Genomic DNA, 23,022 nt, shown 5'->3' with positions numbered 1-23,022 from the left:
AAAGCTAGACTGGTTTAACAAATTTAATCCTGCAGAACACAAAGAACCAACAGGGACTCAAATTAAGAAAATAACATGATTCTATTGGTATAGTGGTAAGATAATTACAGCTTCACTAATGAATAATGAGTTTGTGCTGCTGGAACTCCAAGGCAGTGAAGTCAGGCAAGAGATCTCTGAGATCAAATTAGAAAATATGTCTGAATATTTGTTGAATGATGGAGGTTGAATTGAAAAATATCTTAGAGGTAGCTTCCTGCATATGTGGTCACTGACTGAACCTTGGTATTCACATAGATGGATATACCATGTAGAGGGTGAGGAGATGGGGAAAGTTGGAGATTATAGACATCATCAGACAGGGAAAAATCCCAAGAGACTACCAATCTTAAGAGGGCAGGGTAACTGGAAGGAACCAATACAGAGTCTGTGAAGAAAAGATATAAAGGCAGAGAGTACTATATTTGGACCCAAGAGAACAGAGAGTTCCAAAAAGGAGAAATTAAAGATTCATGCCAATATCATAGAAAGGTCAAGAAAGAGAACTTGAAGAATGTCGGTTCAATCTTCTACCCCCAGGATTGAGATCAAGAGGGAATGCACCACCTCCACTCCAATTGGTTTTGAGGAAGCAGTGTCATCAGAGCAAACTAGTATTTTGTTTAAGTTGAGAAGACAAAAGTAGCACACTATAGAAAGTTTAACAATGTTGGGGAAATTTAAAGATCCAGTGTTCTAGTGCAAATGATTAGGTGGAGAGCCATGCAGCAAAGGGAGAAGAAGTCACCAGACCACCAGGAAAGGACAAGACTGGACCACATACAGATAAGAGTATGAAAAGATTAATGATGAGGGAACTCTGACTCCTTTTTATCTTTTTCTTAATTGAAATAATTTTCAGCACTTTGAATTCCTTTCTGATATCTCATTAACTTAGTAATTTAATGCTCTGGCTTCTCTTCAGTTCTACCCTGTCTGTTAAGGCAACATGCCAATCTAAGCAGCAGTGAGGCCAACCACCATCATGAGAAAGCACAGTCAAGTTGGTCCACAATTGCAAAAGCTTTTCCTTTCAGATTGAAAGCCACTAGCTGCCCCTGTGAGCTTCTAACTTGTCAGCTCTGCATTTAATAACAGTCTTGATATGCTTCATAGATGTGTTTATAGTAGATTCTGATCATTTTCCAAGCAAGGAAAACCTAAATCTGCATTCTTCTGATTCAACTGCTTATCTTTGTAAAACACATATAGAACCATTACTTACTGGTCAAGACAGGATGTTATCCTGCAGGAGTTGCCTGAAACTCCATCATCACTGTATAAAAAAAAGTGCTGGCACAGTCTAGGTGCACCCCTTGTAGTTATTCAATAAACTAAGAAAAAGATTGAGTAAACCACACGTCTACATTGAAAGATAAAGTTCTGAAAATTGTTCTTGTCACCAGATATGCCTTGTTGAGGACCCTGTTTTCTTTTGCCAAGATGTTGAGTCTAATATTTTACAGCCAGCTTTTTCAGCAGCCCTGTGGTTAAAGGAAAAGATGCACTGCTCTAGTAACCATATTTGTACCCACAGCAGGAATAATTTAATCAACATGGCATGAAGGATATTGTTGAAGAGGACAGTTTGTTCTAGTGTCAAATTAGTAAACTTATTATCAAGGTCATTCATTGATATGTGTACCCTAGTGTGATGGATTTAACACACACATACACATACACACACACACACACATACACACACACACCAATTCCTTGATGCTCCTATCAAAAAGTAGGTTCTATGTCCCATTCCCTTGAAATCAGCAAAACTTACAGATTGCTTTCAGCCAATAAAGTGTGATGTGATTTCCAAAACTAAGTCAGAAAAGGCCAAACACCTTTACTCTGGTTTTCTTGGGACACTCTGGAAGAAGCCACACATCACAAAAGTCTGACTGTCTTAAAAATATAATACCAGAAAGGACACATGCAGGCACTCAGTTGAAGTTCAGTTAGCTCCCAGTGAACAGCAAGCCAGGAAAAGGACGCATCTTGAATATTCAGCCCTACTGAACTTTCAGACTAATATCTGCCTGCAACAGAAGATTAAAAGAGAGAATTGTCCCTCCTAGGACTAATTCCTAATCCACAAAATTAAGAGCAAAACAAAAAGATTGCTTCAATTAGAAAAGTTTAGACATAAATTGTTACACAGCAATTTTCTGGAAAGCAAATTCTGGAATACTACTAAAAATTTACATTAAAAACAACAACACTCACCAAAATATGCATTGCTTCAGAGACTGAGTTGTAAGTAGTGAGCAAACCTGGAAAAGGCTTGAGGAGACTACTATTAAAAGTCAAATGACCTTTGAAGAGAGTGCTAATGAGAGCTTAAAGGTAAATCCTTTCTCTATAATGGGAAAGTTTAACTAAACTCTTGCCTGCACAATCAAGGAAAATAGAAAATGTGCATCATGGACATCAAATTTTCTGACCTTAAAATATACTACAAAGCTATAGTAATCAAAACAGCATGATAGTACCATAAAAATAGACACAAACCAATGGAACAGAACAGAATGCTCAGAAATAACCCCAGGATTTATAACCCACTGACTCTTAGCAAAAGGGCCAAAACATACATTGGAGAAATCTTGTTCTTTTCAATAAATCATGCTGGAGAAACTGGATATTCATATGCAGAAGATTGAAACTTAGTCCTACCTTTCACGCTGTACAAAGAGCAACTCAAAATGAATCAAAGACCTTTAAATTATGGACATATCAGAAGAAAATATAGGGGAAACTTGTGAAGACAGTAATACAGTCAGTGATTTTTCTTAGTAAGACTTCCCAAAAGCATAAATAACAAAAGAAAAAATAGACAAACGGGATTACATCAAATTTAGAAGTATCTTTACAACAAAAGAAATGATCATCAAAGTGAAGAGATTGACCTATAGAATGGAAAAACATTGTGAAATATTTATCTGGCAAAGAATTAATATCCAGACTAATCCTTACAAAATATTTACTTAGCAACAAAATAGAACTATTGAAAAATTGACAAATTATACGAAGAGACATTTCTTAAAACAATAAATTCAAATAACCAAAATACTTAGGAAAAATGCTCAATATCATTATCTAAGTGCAAACCAAAACCACAAAATAGGGTATTTTCTTATCCCAGTTAGAATGACGATTAGCCAAAAGAACAAAATAACAAATGTTGGTTAAGTATGTAGAGAAAAGGAAACACTTATTCACTGTTAGTGGGAATGTAAATTAGTACAACCTTTATGAATAACAGTATGGAGGTTCCTCAGAGACCTAAAAATAGTTCTACCATATGATTCAGCTCTCTCAATTCTGGGTATATATTCAAAGGAGATGATATCAGTGTATTAGAGACATCTGCATGCCTGTATTTGTTGCTGCACTATTCATAATAACTAAGATGTGGAATCAGTCCAGATGCTCATCAACAGATTACTGGATAAAGACCATGTAATGTGTATGCACAATGTAATTTTATTCAGCCCTAAAAAGAATGAAATCCTGTCATTTTCAACAAAATGGATGGAACTGGAGAAGATTATGTTAAGTAAAGTAGGTCAGAAAGATAGAAAATGACCTCTCTCATATGGGGATGCTTAAAAAGGTTTAAAAGGATACAGTAGTGATTAACAGAGGCTGAGAAAAGACAGGGGAGGACACAGAGGGAGTTTGAATAACAGGTACCAAACAGAGTTAGATAAAAATGATAGTTCTAGTGTTTAATAGCACAGTGGGGTGACAGTAGTTCACAGCAATCTATTAAATGGGATATGAATAACTAGAAAGGAAGGGCTCAACGATTTCAACACAAAGTAAAGAGATGAATATATCAGTTATCCTCAATTGATCAACATGTATTCTATACATGTATTACTATATCATAGTACCCTGAAAAAATTTTCAATTATCAAGTGTTAACCAAAAATGTTTTTAAATGTTCAAGGACATGGAAATGCTAATACCACTCCCTGATTATTGTACACTCTATACACTACTGATTTATCACATTGTAACCCATAAATATGTAAAATTAAAATAACAATTAATAACAATACGCTTTAAAAGAAAAGAAAATGTGTAACAAAAAAGAAGTTTAGAAATGAGAAAAACATCTATTCTTTTTAAATATTATTGGAAATTTGCTGCTTCTGATAGCTTTTCAATATTACCAAGTAAGAGATTAAAAATAAATACATGCAAAAGTCAGAAAAGGGAAAAAAGGAAATGTGCACCATGAACTGATGGGTCTGGGCTAAGAAGCTATCCACATAGAATGCAAAAAGAAAGAAGGTCAGCTTGTTCCTTTCAAGCATATATCTAAGTCATGCAAAGAAAAATATGTGAAAGAAATACATAGTTCAGAATTGCCTCTCTACACTAGAGAAAATAGTAAAACTTAGTCGGGGAGGAGTGGTGGGAGTAGCAGACAAAACTATTCAGTAAAAAAGTCTAAAGTCCCTTCAGCAAATTTCATACAGGGACAAAACTACCCTGGACCTTCCTGTTTTCTCCCAGTCTGTGAGAAAAAATCATATTTGCAAATATTTCTATATGAAGTGTTAATGGATTAAAAAACTGAGACATATATCAAAATGTTAATAAGGTCTCCACCAGGAAACAGGATGAGTGAATGATTCAGTCAAACTTTTATTCTTCATTTTATTCTCACTTGTTTGATTTATTTTTAACCAAAAGATTTTGTTATTTTAATACAATTTTTTAAACTCTTAAAATAATTTGTAAAATAGCAACTGTGTCAAGAACATTGCCAATGGTTCAACTGCTCTGCCCTGCTTTCTCTTCAACAATGAAAACTGTCAGAATTGTTTGCAGTGGAATTGTTTCAGTAAGGTGTTAGCAGGCTTTGTCATTCAGGCAGTATTCAATGACACCCTTGTCACACCTTGGTTTCTGGCTTTGCAGTAAAGGGTACTGCCATCAGGGCATTGTGTTCGTCAAAATTACAACTCTTATACACACTTTGAATATGGATTGAAATCACCTGTCACAAGTCTTTTTGATTATTTAAGGATAATGTTCTCTTCACTTTTGAACTCTCTTAGGATATATTTTATGGTGAAAAATTTAACTAATTTCTTCAGTTGGAAATGTGTTCTTAACAATTAAGATGCATTTCTTAATGAGAGAAAATATAGAAAAAATACAGAACTTCATGTCAAAATATGATAATCTAAGTTAAAATACAAATTTTAAAAAAATTGCACCTCAAATTTGAAATTTCAGATGCCTAAAAAATCATTTTAGGTGGAAAGTATTTTTTGTAATTTTTTTTTTTTTTTTTTTTGGTGCTGGGTATTGAACCCAAGGCCTTGTGCTTGCAAGGCAAGCACTCTACCAACTGAGCTATATCACCAGCACCTTTTTGTAATTTCTGATAAGTTTACCTTTAAACCTACTTTCAACTTCACTGATTTTGGTTTCAGCATATTTGGACTAAAGTCTGAAACTAAATGGCAAAATGTCAGTAATGCACATTTAAGACTTGGACATGTGACCTAGTACGAGATGAAAAAATGTCCAAAAGTCCGGGGTCTTAAAGAACTCTAAATTTTTGATCATGGCAAATTCTAATGGTTTACCCTTGATTCAAAAGTATAAGCACTCAGAAAATTTCTAAGCCTATAACCAAAATATTTTTTCTATTAAATTGAGTTACATTTCTCTTTTAAACTAAAATACATACATATATGTGTGTGTTTATATATGTGTTTGTGTGTATATATATATATATATATATACACATATATGTATATTTAACCCAAAGTCACTTTAGAGTTAGCATTCCACTAATATGGAGTGAAATGTAGCCCAATAAAGAACAAGACTCAATGCCTGAAAACAATATTAGAACTGACCTGTTTGCAGTAACATCAATCACATATTCATACATCTAACTGCTTCAACAATACCACTTGAACTAATAAAAATCACATTTAAATTTGGGGCATTACTTTTCTAGCTCAATGCAATGCTAGAGCACAACATAACCATAACATTTAATTGTATTATACTTTTTAGAGTACAATGTCCTAAAACCGGTTTCCAGAATAATGACTTTGTTGTAGATAAAAATAAAAGCATAAACTGGAAAAAAAAATAATAGTAATGTAAGCCTGGTAGAAGCATTCACAAATATATCATATTATTTTATGAAGACAAGTTAATAGATTGGAGACAAATGAGTTTTATTATTGAAAATATTAAGTAGGATTTGTGGTTGCAAATATTAGAATTTGCACACTGCAATGTGCAGTGTGGAAAATAAGAAAAATATGAGTATTTTCAAAAATACTCTACATCTGTTTGGCAAAGGGACACGATATATTAATTTACTTAATTTAATTCATCTATACTCAGTCTTGTTCACAAGGAAACTAAGACAGGAAAATTTTGCTATTAATAAATAAAATGTTATTCATTTCTCAGGTTCTGCAAAGGATTTGAGAGAGAAAAAGTTAATAAAATTGTGTTTGCAATATATATAAGAAATCATACGAGGGAAAATGTTATACATTGCAAATAAATAGGATGGATAATAAAAGAGAAAGAGAAATGTTAGCAAGATTGACAAAATGTGGTTATGTATTGATCCAAGTAACACACTGTAATAACAATCAACACTTTACATTTTTTACTTCATTGTTTAACCACATCCTTAAGAAAACTTTTAATTATCCATGTTCCACAAATGAGGTCAGGGAGGCTCACAGAAAATTGAATGGCACAACCAGAAACCCAATGCAGGTCATCTTAGAGGTCTGAAGTCTGTGCCCTATGCATTAATCATGCTCCCCTACAACTTGATCATTTTATGCCATTTCTGGCTTGTGTGACCTTAAGAGACTTGAAATCTCACCAGTACTTCTCCTACTGTGTAGGAGTGCCACCAGAAAGCAATTGTCCCATGAACTTAGTTTTTTCCCAACTATCACTGGAACATTTTGGAAATCAGAATCAAGTGTGCATTTTGTGTTTCCTAGGAAAAAACAAAACCAGCCTTAATGTTGGCCACTTGTCAAATAATATCAGTTCATGAACATTATTTTCAACAATGGGCAATAGTGTTCATGAGAGCTGCTGCATTTCTTCAACAGACGACGTCATTGTCACCTTGAGATGCTATCTGGTGTGATTGTTTTCCACTCTGACTTAGGCCAGGAGGAAATCTTCCATGCACTGAATATAACCAAGGATTTCTGTGACTGTGGGAAAGGTTGCCAGTCTGGGGAAATTAACTTTATGAGAGAACTGATATATACACATTTATTTTAAGGCAAGTTAAAGATTCCTTTTAAGGATTCTTAATTCCTTCCTTTCATCCCTAAGAATATGAACTCATTCCTGGTATTCAGAAGAAGTGAAACTTTTCACATGCAAGTACATATTTTCTTGTCTAGTTTGCCTTTGTTTCAATAATAACTGAATTCCATGCTGAGTAATTTGGTGTTCTTATGATTAACAATCACAGATAATCACAGTAAAACACTTTCCTAATAAGCAAGGATGTCTAAATTTAGACTAATTCTAGAAATGAGCACAGTAGTTTATCAAGAAATCTGATAATTGCAAAACCTAGGTTTCATTTTTTTTTTAGTTTTGAAGAACTTAAAAGGACAAAGAATAATATAATGAGCACCAATATTCCTACTACCCAGAATTTTTTTAAAAATTAACATTTGATTTCATTTATTGCAAGATTTTTGCATGTATATTTTAAAGAAATGTCCTGAGTAACATAAGCCTGTATCATAATGGAAGAGAATGAAGGTTGAAGAGGGAGAGGGAAGGAGAAGTAGCAGGGAGGATAAAGAAAGAAAAAGAAGGAAAAAGAAAGGGCAAAAGAAAGTAGGGATGGGGGCAGATTGAGAAGGGAATCAAAGGAAAGAGGTAACATGGAACAATTACAGATGAAATTAAAGCCCTTTTTAGCCACAATTGCCCTTCCACTTCACATCACTCCCAAGTTTGATGTGTGTCTGTCTAACTTGCTCTAGAGTTCTATGCCTGTGATTTATTCCATCATGCTAATAACATACCTAGTATCCTTTGACTTGTCACTTTGCTGCTCTGCACCACAAGTTTCATGCCAGTCTTTACAGGAAGGATGTGTTTGGGAATTCATCATCTCTTCCAAATTCTACAATTTGTAGGAATATAATTGTTCAAAGTATTCTTGTGTGATTTTTTAAAAATATTTCTCGTAGTTCCAGTTGTCATTTTTCCCTTTTTATTTCTGGTTTCATTTGAGTCATCTTTCTTTTTCTTACTCTGGATAAAGATTTTTCAATTTGACTTTTTTCAAAAGTCAACTTTCCATTTCACTGATTTTTTTCTATTGATCTTTAGTCTCAATTTTGAGGTCAGTTTATTTTGCTTTGATCTCTATTATTTTCTTCCTTATACTAAATTTGAGATTAGTTTGTTCTTCCTCTTCTAGTTCCATGAGCTTTAAAGTTGATTATTTGGAGCTTTTCTTCTTTTTTGATGTAGGCATTTATTGCTGTAAACTTCCTTCTTGGAACTGCTCTTTGGTACATCCCATGTCTCAGTATGTTCTGTTTCTGTTTTCATTTGTCTTGGGATATTTCTTAATTTCCCTAAGTTTTTTTTTTTTTTTCTTTGACCCACTGGCTGTTTAACTCCATTTATTTGTGAATTTTCTAAAATTCTTTCCATTATTGATTTCTAGTTTCATCTCAATCTGGTCAGAAAAGAAACTTAATATGATTTCTTAAACCTGCTGAGATTTGTTCTGTGGCCTAACATATGATCTATCCTTGAGAATGTTCCAGTGCACTTGAGAATATATATTTTGTTGCTCATAGATGCAATATTTTATATATGCTGGTTGGACACATTTTGGTTATCTAATATCTTAATTAGCAGTTTTGTATCTATGCTCAAGTATTATTTATCTATAATTTACCTTTTCTGCACTATCCTGATCCAGTTTTGAGATCAGATTATATCAACCTCATTTCAAGAGCCAAACAGTTGTTTTACTATCTTCTAGAACTACTCAAGGAATTTGATTAATTTCATATAAAAATGTTTTGGACTTGGTCTTATAATTAAGGATTTGTGGGATATGTCTTTTAGGTTAATTTCTTTAATGGTTATTGATTCACTCAAAGTTATTTTTTCCGGTATCAATTTTGATGTTTTTATATTTCTTTAATTTTTCAAATTTGCTAGCATGTGAACTTCATGAATTATTTTATTACATTTTCATGTTTATTTAACTCATAAGCATTTATTCTACATAGCATATGATAGCATGCCCCCCGCCCACTACCTCTTCTTTTTCCCAATCACTATTACTAATGTGTTGCCTTGTTAGTGAACTTTTAGTTACATAACTCTATTATTTATGCTGGTAGTCTTATTGTCTAGATCCTTGATATTGACATGTATTTTAGTCTTGCTTGCATTTTTAAGGCATTATTTAGGAAAGCATAAATAATAATTCTGTGAACATGTTTCTACCACTGCCCAGTTGAACAAAGTAAACATCACTAATAGAATTCAGACCTTTGTTTCCTCCTCCTGAAAGAACTCTCCTGTATAATGACCCCAGAGTTATGTACAATTGTGAACTTCATATGCACCATTCCCTGGCATTTCTTAAAGTGCCACTATATACATAGAAATCTCTAAGCAATGTAGAGCACTATTTTGCTTATTGTCAAAGTTTGATAGACAGTATCATATATATACATGTGCTTGTGTCTGTGATATTCACCATGTATCCTGAAATCCCCTCGGGAGTACAGGAGGTACTGAATTTTCTGTCTCAGCGTCTACTGCTGAAGGGACCCAAACTAGGACACCTTTTATATGTCCAAACAGTGAGACACCACTGAAGCATACTGTATGGCAAATTCATAGCTCTAGACATCCTAGGAGAGAAGAAAGATGAAAACAAATGAGCTAATCAACTTAAGGAATTAGAAGAACAGCAAAATAAACACAAAGAGAGCAGAAGGAAGGAAACTATAAAGATAAGAGTGGAAATTAATCAAATGAAAAATAAATATACAGTAGAGAGAATCAACTAAGGCAAAAGTTCAGTTTTTGAAAAAAAACTAATAAAGTAGACATTTTGGGGGCTCTTAGAAAATATGAAACAGCAAAAATAAACAATATTACAAATTTAAAAAGACAACTATAGATACTACGGAGAATGAAAATAGATAAGAAGAAGCTATGAAATAAAGACTTTTCTCAAATACATAAAACCTTAGGTAAGATGGAAATTTCTTCAAAAAACTACAACTTAACTTATTAAAGAAGAAGTGAAATATCTGGATTTCTTCTATTGTTAAATAAATTTAATCAAGGTTAGAAATCTTCTCTGGAAAAAGCTAGTGCCACATGTCATGTACATATATGTGTTATGTTAGAAAGGTTTTTGAAAATCAGTTTTCAAAGGTATGCTTTTCCCCCTATATATCTAGTTATTACTTATTTCTAACTTACTGAAAATGGTATAAATTATAAAAATTCTATGAAAGTATGCCTCAGGATAGAGTTTCTGTGTATATTAAGAACAAGTTTTACTCTTTCAGTTGTGTTTCCTTATCCTCATATCAAATTACCCAAATTTTTCACACATTAAAAAAATACTTGATTCATTACTCAGAGAATTTGTAAATTCTTACACTTTTGTTATAGATTTGTCTATTATAGACTTAAACCTTTTGAGGCCATGCTAACAATGTATGCAGAATGTATCTGAAGAACTAAATTCTTAGTATCATGTAGCAGTCTTCTTTGTGTATAATAACTTTTTGTCTCAAAGATTATTTTCACTGTCATTAAGTTATCACCTACTCTATTACCATTTTGGTGGATTTTAGCTTCATATAACTTTTTCCCTTCTTTCAGTTCGGCCTTTTCTGTGTATTCATATTTTAGGAGTTTCTTTTTTAATCTCATTTGATAATTTGTGACTTTTAACTATGAAGTTGATTGATTTTGTAGTAATTACTATTACCAATAGATCTGGACTTATTTCTATCAATTCATTTTGTACTACATCTCCTGATTTTGCAACATATTTTCTTTTTCTTCTTTCTCTTGCTTTCTTTTGGGAGGAAATCTTGATGATCCACATCTTTAATTCAGTCAGAGTCGCTTGCCCATGGCCTTTCCACCGTTCTGTTTTTGGAATTCTAATGAAATATCTGTTCAAATTTCCCTTTCTATGCTCCAAAAATGTTAACCAACTGCTTCAGTTATCTTTTTTGTCACTGTGACCAAAACATCTGACAAGAACAGCTTAGAGGAGGGAAAGTTTATTTGGGGCTCACAGTTTCAGAGGCCTCAGTCCATAACAGTTGACTCCATTGCTGTGGGCCTGAGGTGAGGCAGCACATCATGGGGGTAGGCCCACAGGAGGAAAGTTGCTCAGTTCACGGCAGGCTCTGGAAGAACAGAGTGAAAGGGAGTGTGGGAGAAGGAGCTGCAGGAAGAACAGCCCTTCTACAGCTAGTCCACAGTGACCCACCTCTTCCAGTCACCCCCCACCTACCTACAGTAACCACCTAGTCAGTCCATTCTTGCTAGGATAGACTGCTTAGGTTACAGCTCTCAGAATCCAATTTTACTTCTGAATATTCCTGCATTTATAAAGAAGTTTTTGGGAAACACATCATGTCCAAACCATAACACTTTTATATTTCCTCTCTTAATTGCATTCAAGATAATTTTTTTTGGATCCTTCTTTCATTTTACTAGTTCTTTCTCCAATATCCAAAAGAAAAAAGAAACCTAGGGAGTCAAGGCCAGCAATAAAGAGCATAAATAAAACCTGAAGATTGGGCATTGGAACAAAAACACTGTTACAGCTTCAAATGATCTAAATTGCTACACATACAGTAGAATGAAGTCATTTTGGATGGCAGGTGCCTACAATCAACCTCAAGAAACAAATCAAACATAAATCCTCTCTGAGAGCAAAAGCATTGTCATCCAGAAATCTAGTTTCTTTTTTTTTTTTTTTTTTTTTTTTTTAGTTTGCTTACATTTTTATTTTTTTTTTTATTTTATTTTTTTTTTTACGTTTACATAGGGTAATGATGTTTATTATATTTTTCCCCTCCCCCCCACCCCTCCCACCCCTCCCACCCCTCTTTTCCCTCTACACAGTCCTTCTTTCCTTCATTCTTACTGCTCTCCTTAGCCTAACTCTAAACCTAACCCTAAACCTAATGCTAGCCCCTCCCACCCCCCATTATATGTCCTCATCCGCTTATCAGCGAGATCATTCGTCCTTTAGTTTTTTGAGATTGGCTTATCTCACTTAGCATGATATTCTCCAATTTCGACCATTTGCCTACAAATGCCATAATTTTATCATTCTTCATTGCGGAGTAATATTCCATTGTATAAATATGCCACAGTTTCTTTATCCATTCATCAACTGAAGGGCATCTAGGTTGGTTCCACAATCTGGCTATGGTGAATTGAGCAGCAATGAACATTGATGTGGCTGTATCTCTGTAGTATGCTGATTTTAAGTCCTTTGGGTATAGGCCAAGGAGTGGGATAGCTGGGTCAAATGGTGTTTCCATTCCAAGCTTTCTGAGGAATCTCCACACTGCTTTCCAGAGTGGCTGCACTAATTTGCAACACCACCAGCAATGTATGAGTGTTCCTTTTTCACCACATCCTCGCCAACACCTATTGTTGCTTGTATTCTTGATAATCGCCATTCTAATTGGGGTGAGATGAAATCTTAGGGTAGTTTTGATTTGCATTTCCCTTATTACTAGGGATGTTGAACATTTTTTCATATATCTGGTGATTACTTGTACATCTTCTTCTGTGAAGTGTCTGTTAGCCCATTTGTTGATTGGATTATTTGTATTCTTCGTGTAGAGTTTTTTGAGTTCTTTATAGATTCTGGAAATTAGCGCTCTATCTGAGGTATGGTTGGCAAAGATATTCTCCCACTCTGTAGGCTCTCTCTTCACATTTCTGATAGTTTCCTTTGCTGACAGAAAGCTTTTTTAGTTTGAATCTATCCCAGTTATTGATTCTTGCTTTTATTTCTTGTGCTATGGGAGTCCTGTTGAGGAAGTCTGGTCCTAAGCCGACATGTTGAAGCTCTGGACCTACTTTTTCTTCTATAAGATGCACGGTCTCTGGTCTGATTCCAAGGTCCTTAATCCATTTTGAGTTTAGTTTCATGCATGGTGAGAGATATGGGTTTAGTTTCATTCTGCTGCATATGGATTTCCAATTCTCCCAGCACCATTTGTTGAAGAGGCTATCTTTTCTCCATTGCATATTGTTGGAACCTTTGTCTAGTATGAGAAAATTGTATTTATTTGGGTTTGTGTCCATGTCCTCTATTCTGTACCATTGATCTACCTGTCTATTTTGGTACCAATACCATGCCGTTTTTGTTACTATTGCTTTGTAGTAGAGTTGAAGATCTGGTATTGCAATACCCCCTGCTTCGCTCTTGCTACTGAGGATTGCTTTAGCTATTCTAGGTTTTTTATTCTTCCAGATGAATTTCATAATTGCTTGCTCTATTTCTGCGAGGTACATCATTGGGATTTTAATTGGAATTGCATTGAATCTGTATAGAACTTTAGGTAGTATAGCCATTTTGACGATATTAATTCTGCCTATCCAGGAACATGGGAGATCTTTCCATCTTCTAAGGTTTTCTTGAATTTCTTTCTTTAGTGTTCTGTAGTTCTCATTGTAGAGGTCTTTCACCTCTTTTATGAGATTGATTCCCAAGTATTTTATTTTTTTCGATGCTATTGTGAATGGGGTAGTTTTCCTAATTTCTCTTTCTGAAGATTCATCACTTATGTATAAAAATGCATTGGATTTATGAGCATTGATCTTGTAACCTGCTACTTTACTGAATTCACTTATGAGTTCTAAAAGTTTTCTGGTGGAATTTCCAGGTTCCTCTAAATATATAATCATGTCATCAGCGAACAGGGATAGTTTGAGTTCTTCTTTTCCTATTCGTATCCCTTTAATTTCTTTGGTTTCTCTGATTGCTCTGGCTAGAGTCTCAAGGACGATGTTGAATAGAAGCGGTGAAAGAGGGCATCCCTGCCTTGTTCCAGTTTTTAGGGGGAACGCTTTCAGTTTTTCACCATCTAGAATGATATTAGCCATGGGCTTAGCGTAGATGGCCTTTATAATGTTTAGGAATGTTCCCATTACCCCAATTTTTTCTAGTGTTTTGAGCATGAAGGGATGCTGTATTTTATCAAATGCTTTTTCTGCATCTATTGAAATAATCATGTGATTCTTAACTTTAAGTCTGTTGATATGGTGAATGACATTTATTGATTTCCGAATGTTGAACCAACCTTGCATCCCTGGGATAAAACCCACTTGATCGTGGTGCACTATCTTTTTAATATATATTGTATGCGATTTGCTAAAATTTTGTTGAGAATTTTTGCATCGATGTTCATTAAGGATATTGGTCTGAAATTTTCTTTCCTTGATGTGTCTCTGTCTGGTTTAGGTATCAGGGTGATATTGGCTTCATAGAACGAGTTTGGTAGGGTTCCCTCCTCTTCTATTTCATGGAATAGTTTGAGGAGTATTGGAATGAGCTCTTCTTTAAAGGTTTTATAGAACTCGGCTGAGAACCCATCTGGTCCTGGACTTTTCTTTGTTGGTAGGCTTTTGATGACCTCTTCTATTTCATTGCTTGAAATTGGTTTATTTAAGTTGTGTATGTCCTCCTCGTTCAGTTTAGGTAGTTCATATGTCTCTAGAAATTTGTTGATGTCTTCAAGGTTTTCTGTTTTGTTGGAGTATAGATTTTCGAAATAGCTTCTAATTATGTTTTGTATTTCACTCGTGTCTGTTGTGATGTTTCCTTGTTCATTCCGAATTTTAGTAATTTGAGTTTTCTCCCTCTTTCTCTTGTTAGTGTGGCTAAGGGTTTATCAATTTTATTGAGTCACATATTTGCAAATAAGTGGGATAGAGAAATTTCTAAGGGGTATTTCTAATATGGAAAAGTATATTCATTATTATACTTTTCTTGGGTTCTGTAATGTGTTGTAAGCAGTTTTTCTTTGCTGTGACTAAAAGACCTGACAAGAACAATTTTTGAGGAGGTAAAGTTTACTTGGGGGCTCACAGTTTTACAGGTCTAAGTTCATAGAAGTCAGGCTTCATTCTTTGGGGCTTGAGGTTAGACAGAACACCAAGGTAGGAGTGTGTGGCAGAGGGGAGCAGCTCACATGATGATCAGGAAGCAGAGAGAAAGAGACTCCACTCACCAGATCAAAATATATACCCCAAAGGCACACTCCCAGAGACCCACCTCCGGTTATCAGTCAGTTAATCCCATTATGGGGATTAGTTTGCTGATGGGGTTAAGGTTCCATTAATCCAATCATTTATCCTCTAAACCTTCTTGCATTGTCTTACACATGAGCTTTTTGGGGGACACCTCACATCCAAATCATAATAAAGTACAAACTCCTCTGGCATTGTGAAGGTAGAAAGCAATCAGACTTTTGTTAAACTTGAGCCTGATTAATCATCAGAATTACTTAAAAAGTTCTTATAAATAATCAGGAGTGAATCTCACTGCAGGCTTTCAATAGATAACACCCTTGCTTGACCCCAGGCTGAACCCTTCCCCAGTTACTTCTCCATTTTGGGGTGTTTCCTTCATTGCCTTTCTACCATCAGTAGTTAGATTCATGTTTGTTTATTATTTCTTTCAGGTCAGTCTCCTCTAGTGCACTATGCAGTCCATGAAGACAAAGAGGTTAGATATTATCTTCTTCATCCCATCCATTAAACTACCCAAGGTCTAGACTCTAGTAGGTGTTCAATAAGGTTGTGAAGGAATGAAGGAATGAAAGAGTAAACTGACACAAATTTTGCAGTATAACCCAAGAATCTTTATTTGTAAAGAATTCTACATGAAATTTTGGTGACCAACCCACTGAAAATCATTATAGATTACAACAAAGTGATTTTCAGTGAAGGAGAAGACACCAGGATTGTTGATGTGGACGCAGGAGCAGCTTCCTGAGCATTTGGAGCTCAAAGCTCTGCACTCACTGTTGTTTTTTAAATAATTTTCTCTTTGATGACAGGAAAGTAGAAGGGAAACTAGTAAAGGAAGAAGAAGGGGGTGGGGTGGGGTAAGGGATAAAGGAAGGGAATGAGAGGGTAGGTCATATGCATGTATGAATATGCCACAATGAAACTCACTAGTCTACATAACTAATATGCACTAATTTAAAAAAATAATAATTTTATCTTGAAATTTGTTCCTTATAAGTGATATCTGTGGGACAATGGAGCATGAACCAGGGGCTTGGAGACTCTGCTCTGGAGACCCTGCCTCCTACCACCTCACTTCCCCCAGGAGGAGATGTCAGCTGCCTGTTCCCATCTCTCCCCAGCAACTGCTGTTATTTTCATACTGGTGGGTCTTTGGACAAGGGTGTAGGAAAAGTCAGGGTCTAGTCCAGGTGCCATGTTGTGGTCATTGTGGACTTGGGTCTCAGATGCCAGGGAGGGTCTGCATTTGCACAAGGTGTACTCCCCTGCCAAGGAAGGCTGGTCTTAAATAACAAAGAACATGATAGGTCAAGACAGAATGAAGGAAAAAGGAAAACCCTTTATCCTGCATTTTGAGCAAGCAACCTCATATTTCATTTTGCACTCAGCCCAATAAATTATATAGGTACACTTGGAGGCAAGAGATTGTTTATCAGAAGGATTGTATATATTTAAAGTTGGGAGACACATTTCCAGGTCTACTTCCTTAAAGATGGGTTGCTGTGAAACAACAGCCTAGAAGGCACCTAGGTGACTTTCACTCCACACAAAGAGATTTTTCGTAACTGATACGGAAAATAACCAGTGTTCTAAGAAGGTTCTGGTTCCAGGTCATCTGGGGGAATCACTGGCCTGAGCCTGTATCACAGAAAAGATGGCTTCCAGCATGGTTATTTTGTCTCCGTGGAACCAAGACAAAGCGGTAACCATGTTTATGGATTGGATAACCTAAAACTAGAGCCTCCATGCCTCCCAGCCTGTCCTCTGCTGCTTTCTCAAACTTGATCTTGGACCCACAGTTAATATTTCTGACTTATTGCTCTGCACATAAAGAGTATTCACTTGTATATGGGGAGCAACTGACCCAGATTACCAAAGTAGTTATTAACTTTTACTTACCCTTTCAGTAAGAAGGTTAAAAGAACTCCAGGGAAGCTGCTCCTGACTTCCTAGGAGTATTGGATGAGTTCCACACATTGTCATAAGAATTATAAATAATTCTCATCTTGGTTTATGACTATATGCTTGTGTGTGTGTGTGTGTGTGGTGTGTCCATTTAGGTGATCAAATTCTCCCTCTTTCTTCCACTACTCTGTGAGCTCCAGGAAAGTCTCTTTTTCCTCACCCTTTTATCCTCAGGTTCTGGCATAAATATCCTATCACATATATTCTACTCCTTGATAAGTAACTGCTGTCAATGTGTTAAACTTCACTAAGTGCAAACACAGACATGGGAAAGGGAGATGACAAAAGAACAGAGAAATAAAAGCAATAGGCTCTGTCAGAGAACCTTATCTGCCCTAGAACATGTTGCCTTTAAGACTGCTGCAGAGCATGGCTAGGAGAGCCTGAGCCACTCAGTTTCAAAACCACCACTAATGCCCAGTGCTGTTTCTCCAGGAGAAGACCCGGCTGCAACTCTGAGTTAGGCTGGCCCCAGACTAGCCGTCCAGACCTTGAACTTCCCTGAGCAGCCTAAATATTTCCTAATCCTCCCAGCCTAGCATCTCCAGATTCCTTGGCCCAGTCTGTTCTCTCAGAGTTATGTAACGGGAGGTCTAAAGCCAGGCTTGTGGGGAGGTAAGGAATTGCAGCAGCTTGGCATCCCAGACATTGAGAGAGGTCTGTGCTTGAAGAGAAAGCACTGCAGATACATCAGTGCACAGATATGTTATTGAAAGAGACAAAAAAGAAAGCACCAAAATTAAATAAATAAGTTCAAATGGCAATAAAGGCCATTGAAAAAATTTAAAGGTATGGGGAGTGAAACCAACAGGAGAGGGGAATGGTAATATTTTACCCAGCAGCTGGTGAAGCCCTCTTTGAAAAGGTGACACCTGAACCAGACACCTGAATTAGGTGAAGGCATGGAAGAAGAGCATGCTGCCCCAAGGTAGGAACTGTGGGGTGGCTCTTAGGAAGGGCAGGGCTCAGGTGGTTTGAGGCACCTCAAGAATGCAAGTGAGGCTCAAGTAAGGAGAGTCAAGAAGAAGGTGGCAGGAGCACTTTGCAAGGACCAGATAATGTGCAATAATGAATTTTATACCAAATGCAATGGGAACCAGTGGAAAAGTGATTGTAGGGCAGCAGAGAAAGAAAAAGAAAGCCCAGTCACAGGCTGTGACTGAAGTCAAGACATGGCCTGACAGTAGATTTTTCCAGGAAGGATGGGAGCAGCAACAGTGGTGAGAAGTGGCCAAATTCAATAGCTATTAGGAAAGTAGACCCAACAGTACCTGCTATGGGTTGGATATTAGAGGTTTGGGGAAGAGAGAAACCAATCGTGCTTCCTACTTAAGGAACCTGAACAAAACATAATGCTCTTTATGCAGTTGGAGAAGTGATAGGTAAGGTCTGTTTTGGTGAGTAAGTTGTGTTGTGGACATGTTAACATTTGAGATGCCTATTAGACATCCAAGTGGAAACTTAAAATGACCAGTTACATGGACAAGTATGAACCTCAAGAGGGAAGTCGTGGCAGAAGAATACGAACCTTAGCAGACAGAAGGTGATTAAAAATCTTACACAGAACAAGGTCAGCTAGGGAAAGAGGGTAGATAGCAACGATAAGGAGAAGGAGAAGAAGGAGAAGAAAGAGGAGGAGGAGGAGGAGAAAGGAAGTAAGAGGCATAAGGAAGAAAGAAGAAGCTAAGGCCTGAAACACAAGTTGTGCCAACATGGAGAGGTCAGGCTGCAGAAGAGGTGCTCCTACAGGGGAAGACACAGTCAGTAAGGTAAGAAATGTTAAGGGAGTGGTGTCCAAGGTGCAGAAAGAAGGGAATGACAAGGAGAGTGAGCAATAGTGCCCAATGTTGCTGAGAGCAGAAAGAGTACTGACCTCTGGCTTGTCAAGGTGGAAGGAAGTAGTTCCATTATCAGGAGCAGCTTCTGTGGAGTATTGGAGGTGAAAATCTGATTGGAATGCAAAATATTAAGGACATATCATGCCTGATGCTAGGAATTTTCCTTAAAAAAGGGCAAAGAAATGAGCTAGAGGTTGATGTGGGGTCAAAGGGTTTGTTTTTATTTAAGACAGGAACGATAATACTTGAAACCTAATGGGAATGATCTAGTTAAGAGAGCTAATGTAACCACGTAGAAAAGAGAAGACAATTGGTCGTAGAAGAAGCAAGGAGGCCCGTGAACGTAGAGGAGCAGGGAGCTCATCCTCATGGAGGAGGGGAGTTGACATAACCGTATGGAAAATTTAGGCCCACAGTCATGCTGAGGTGAGGTCATCCTCTTCTGGATTCTTCTGTTTTCTCAATGGAATAATCAGTGAGGTCACCAGCTGATAGTGAAGAATGGGAAGGTGGAGTTGAAAGTTTGATGACAGAGGAGATGATAAAAGTTTCTGCTTTCTTAGAGAGGAGGAAATGTGGCAGGCCTCACTGAGGTCACTTTCCCTGCTTCTCTCCACTGCTTATGGCCCTTCCTGGAGGACACAGACTTCCTATGTGCTTAAAAACACAATTTTCTTAGAGCTTCTCTGGATTCCTTGTTCAAAACTGAGATGTGCTTAGTGCGACCATAGGCCTCAGTTTTCTCATGTGTACCAAGTGCAGAGAAAGTTTGCTTTTTACTAGTTTATGAGAAGTTACACAGATCATTCCTTACAAGGAATGTAAAATCCTTGGAAAAGAGAGTCCCATTCTCAATGTTCATGGGGAGGTGGAATCAGCCAATACCCTTAACAGGAAAGTCCTTCTCTTTCTGAGAGGAATTGAATACAGATGGGAAGTAGACCAAACAATCTTCCTTATATTAACGCTATTGTGCTGAATTTTTATTTTTCATAGTTTTTCTTTCACACTTATCACTTAAATTTCACTGATGGCACACCTTGTCTCAATTTCAAGCTGTTGTCATTAATGTCAGAAAGAAGGTGAATTTGAAACAATTTAAGGAACCCCATAAAGTACCCCAGTACTATGTTTTTACAGATTTTGGGGACCCAGAAGAGTAGTAATGTGTCAGTTACTATATCAAATTTGGTTAAAAACAAAATAAGGTTTTACACAAAATGTCATTCACCCAAATATGTCTTTAAAAGAGAGGATAATATAAATACCTTTTATATTCTTTTACTTGCACTGATTTTTGGCAGCTTTGAAATAAGCCAGTATCTGTTGTTTCACTGAAAATGTGTGAAAAGGAAGACTTCCAAGGAAATCTGCCTGATTTAAACAACAAGGAGGTATGAATTCTTCTTTAGAAAACAAACAGCAAATTGAGGTAAGGAGCAACCAGGGAGGGTGTATAACACCAGAGGCTCTTCAATGTTTGAAAATTTTTACTTGAAAAATTGAAAATATTTTTTACTTGTCTCACCCACACATAACTTAACAGTATTATACCAGGAAGTGGCTGAAAGTCCTAGAAACTATTTTACACATTCACATAGTCCAAAGTCAAAAAATTCTGCAGTCCTCTTGGCAAAGCTCTTGAGTTCTCCCTTTGGAAATATGATAAACTTGTTTATTCTATTTGTCAGTTTTCCGTTCCTGAGTTTCTTCATTGAGTTTGTTATCTTCTTTATGTAGCCAATCTGTCCCCAGCGTTGTATGACCACAATCACAAATAAAAATTCAGTAAAAATAAAGAATAATTGCATAGAAGAAAGTTTGGTTAATTGTGAACAAGATGAAGCAGTTATTTTAGCTATTAGTTATTTTAGCATATCATAGTACATATTACAAAAATTATGTCTTCTAAATGGCCTTTAAGACATAAAATTAGTTGTCTCCATCTCTATGTAACAAGATGGAACTTTACTTTTGCACTGAATGTCACTCATCATGGTGCCAGGTATATGCTCTCTCTGGGATAGATTACCAAGGATGGAAAGCTGGCTGCTGTGTTAGCCAGTTAGTCAGTTTTTTTTATCATCATAACCAAAATATCTGACAAGAACAACTTAGAAGATGAAAAGTTTACTTTCAGTCACTGTTTCAGAGGATTTAGTCCATGTTCGACCAACTCAGTTTGTTCTGGGCCTGAGAGGAGGCAGAACATCATGGAGGAAAAACGTGTCCGGGAAAGTTGTGCAGCTCATGATAGCCAGGAAACAAAGATAGAGTGTCTGTGTGTGTATATACAAGAAAGAGAGGGAGGGAGGGAGGGAGGGGCAGAGGGAGCCAAGGAGAAGATAAAACCTGCCAGGGAATGCCTCTTCCTCCAATTAGTTCCCATCTCCCAGTAGTCCATTCAGTTATTCATGGATTAACCTATCAAATGGATTAATCCAGTGATGAGGTCAGAACCCTCATGATACAATCATGAGAAAGACCCACTCTGAACGGTGCTGCACTGGGGACCATGCTTTCCACACATGAGCTTTTGGAAGATATTTCAGATTCAAACCATAGCAGTTACATAGGTCCACCCAAGAGAAAAATGACCATGTCATTACCTGACACTAGCAGGTAAAAACTAGTGGAGTCTCCATCATGCTCACACCTGGAGAAACCTGGAGAATGCTAGCAATGATAGTAGTCAGTCAAGAATTTTTTCTTTCACAGGAAATGAAGATACTACTAGAAAAATCAAAACATCAGTATTTCAGTAGCAGGCATAGGACTGAGATTCGTAAGTGCCCCTGCTCTCTCACTGGGACAATGGTAAGCAGGAGAAACTTATTGAACTGTGAAAAAAATCTCAGGGAAAATCATGGAGTTGTCATTTGGAGGAAGACAGCAGGAAAAGAGGTAGGATATTCTCTTATAGTTAAATCCAATGTTCACAGTCATTTAATTTAAGTATTGTATACTTCAGGGTGAAATAAAACATATCAGTTATTTTTGCTTCCTTAGAAACACAGGAGAAATGAATTCCTTCACAATAAGAATTCAGTAAATATATTTAGTAGGTAAATTCTGCCCAAATTCTATAATTCATCTAAAAAAAATTAATGAATTACCACAACGTGCTGAATCACAAATAGATTTACCTCTTTCCTTTTAAGGAAAAACAGAGATCTTTGCATGTGTACTCACAGTTTTTTAATTGAATTAAAGAATTCTAAGGTCTTCACATATCATTGAAATATGTTGCATTACCACTAATGAACCATCTCTTTAGTATTCAAATAATTAGCCATCTGTTTTAATGAAGACACTGTTGAATAAAGTCTTGTCATTCCCTGAGAAACACTTTCTTTGATTTTCAGATGAGTCTGTATACTTGCATCCATATATAATTCAGGGTTCAAAATATTTAGGGAAGAACATTGGAATGAACCTGATCAAACTTTCATAGCGGATCCCAACATTAGGAATATCCACAGGACACTAATTTTTAAAAAAGTAAACTATAAATGGATTGAAAAGGGATTGGAGGAGTGGAGGGAAGGAAACAGGGGATGGGGTGAGGGGGTGCTGGGGACTGAACTGCAGCAGGTAGAGTTCCACACCTCTGTGATAATGTTAGAGTATATCCTGGTGTTGTATATAACTAAAAAGAATTTTTGTTAAAGATATAATGTCAGATAAAAATAATAGGCTAATTAAATATATATTTTCTCAATTACTCAAATTAGAATATTTTTGGATCATGCTAAAAAATTGGGCAAGTTAAGAATATGTGCTCAGCTTTCTATGAAGGGCTTTTATATACACAATCTCATTCGTTATTCACTACAACCTCATGAGCTGGAAA

This window comes from Sciurus carolinensis, chromosome 7 (assembly GCF_902686445.1).
Source record: "Sciurus carolinensis chromosome 7, mSciCar1.2, whole genome shotgun sequence".
NCBI lineage: Eukaryota > Metazoa > Chordata > Mammalia > Rodentia > Sciuridae > Sciurus > Sciurus carolinensis.
The sequence above is the reverse complement of the archived record's forward strand: the minus strand, read 5'-3'. Positions refer to the sequence as shown.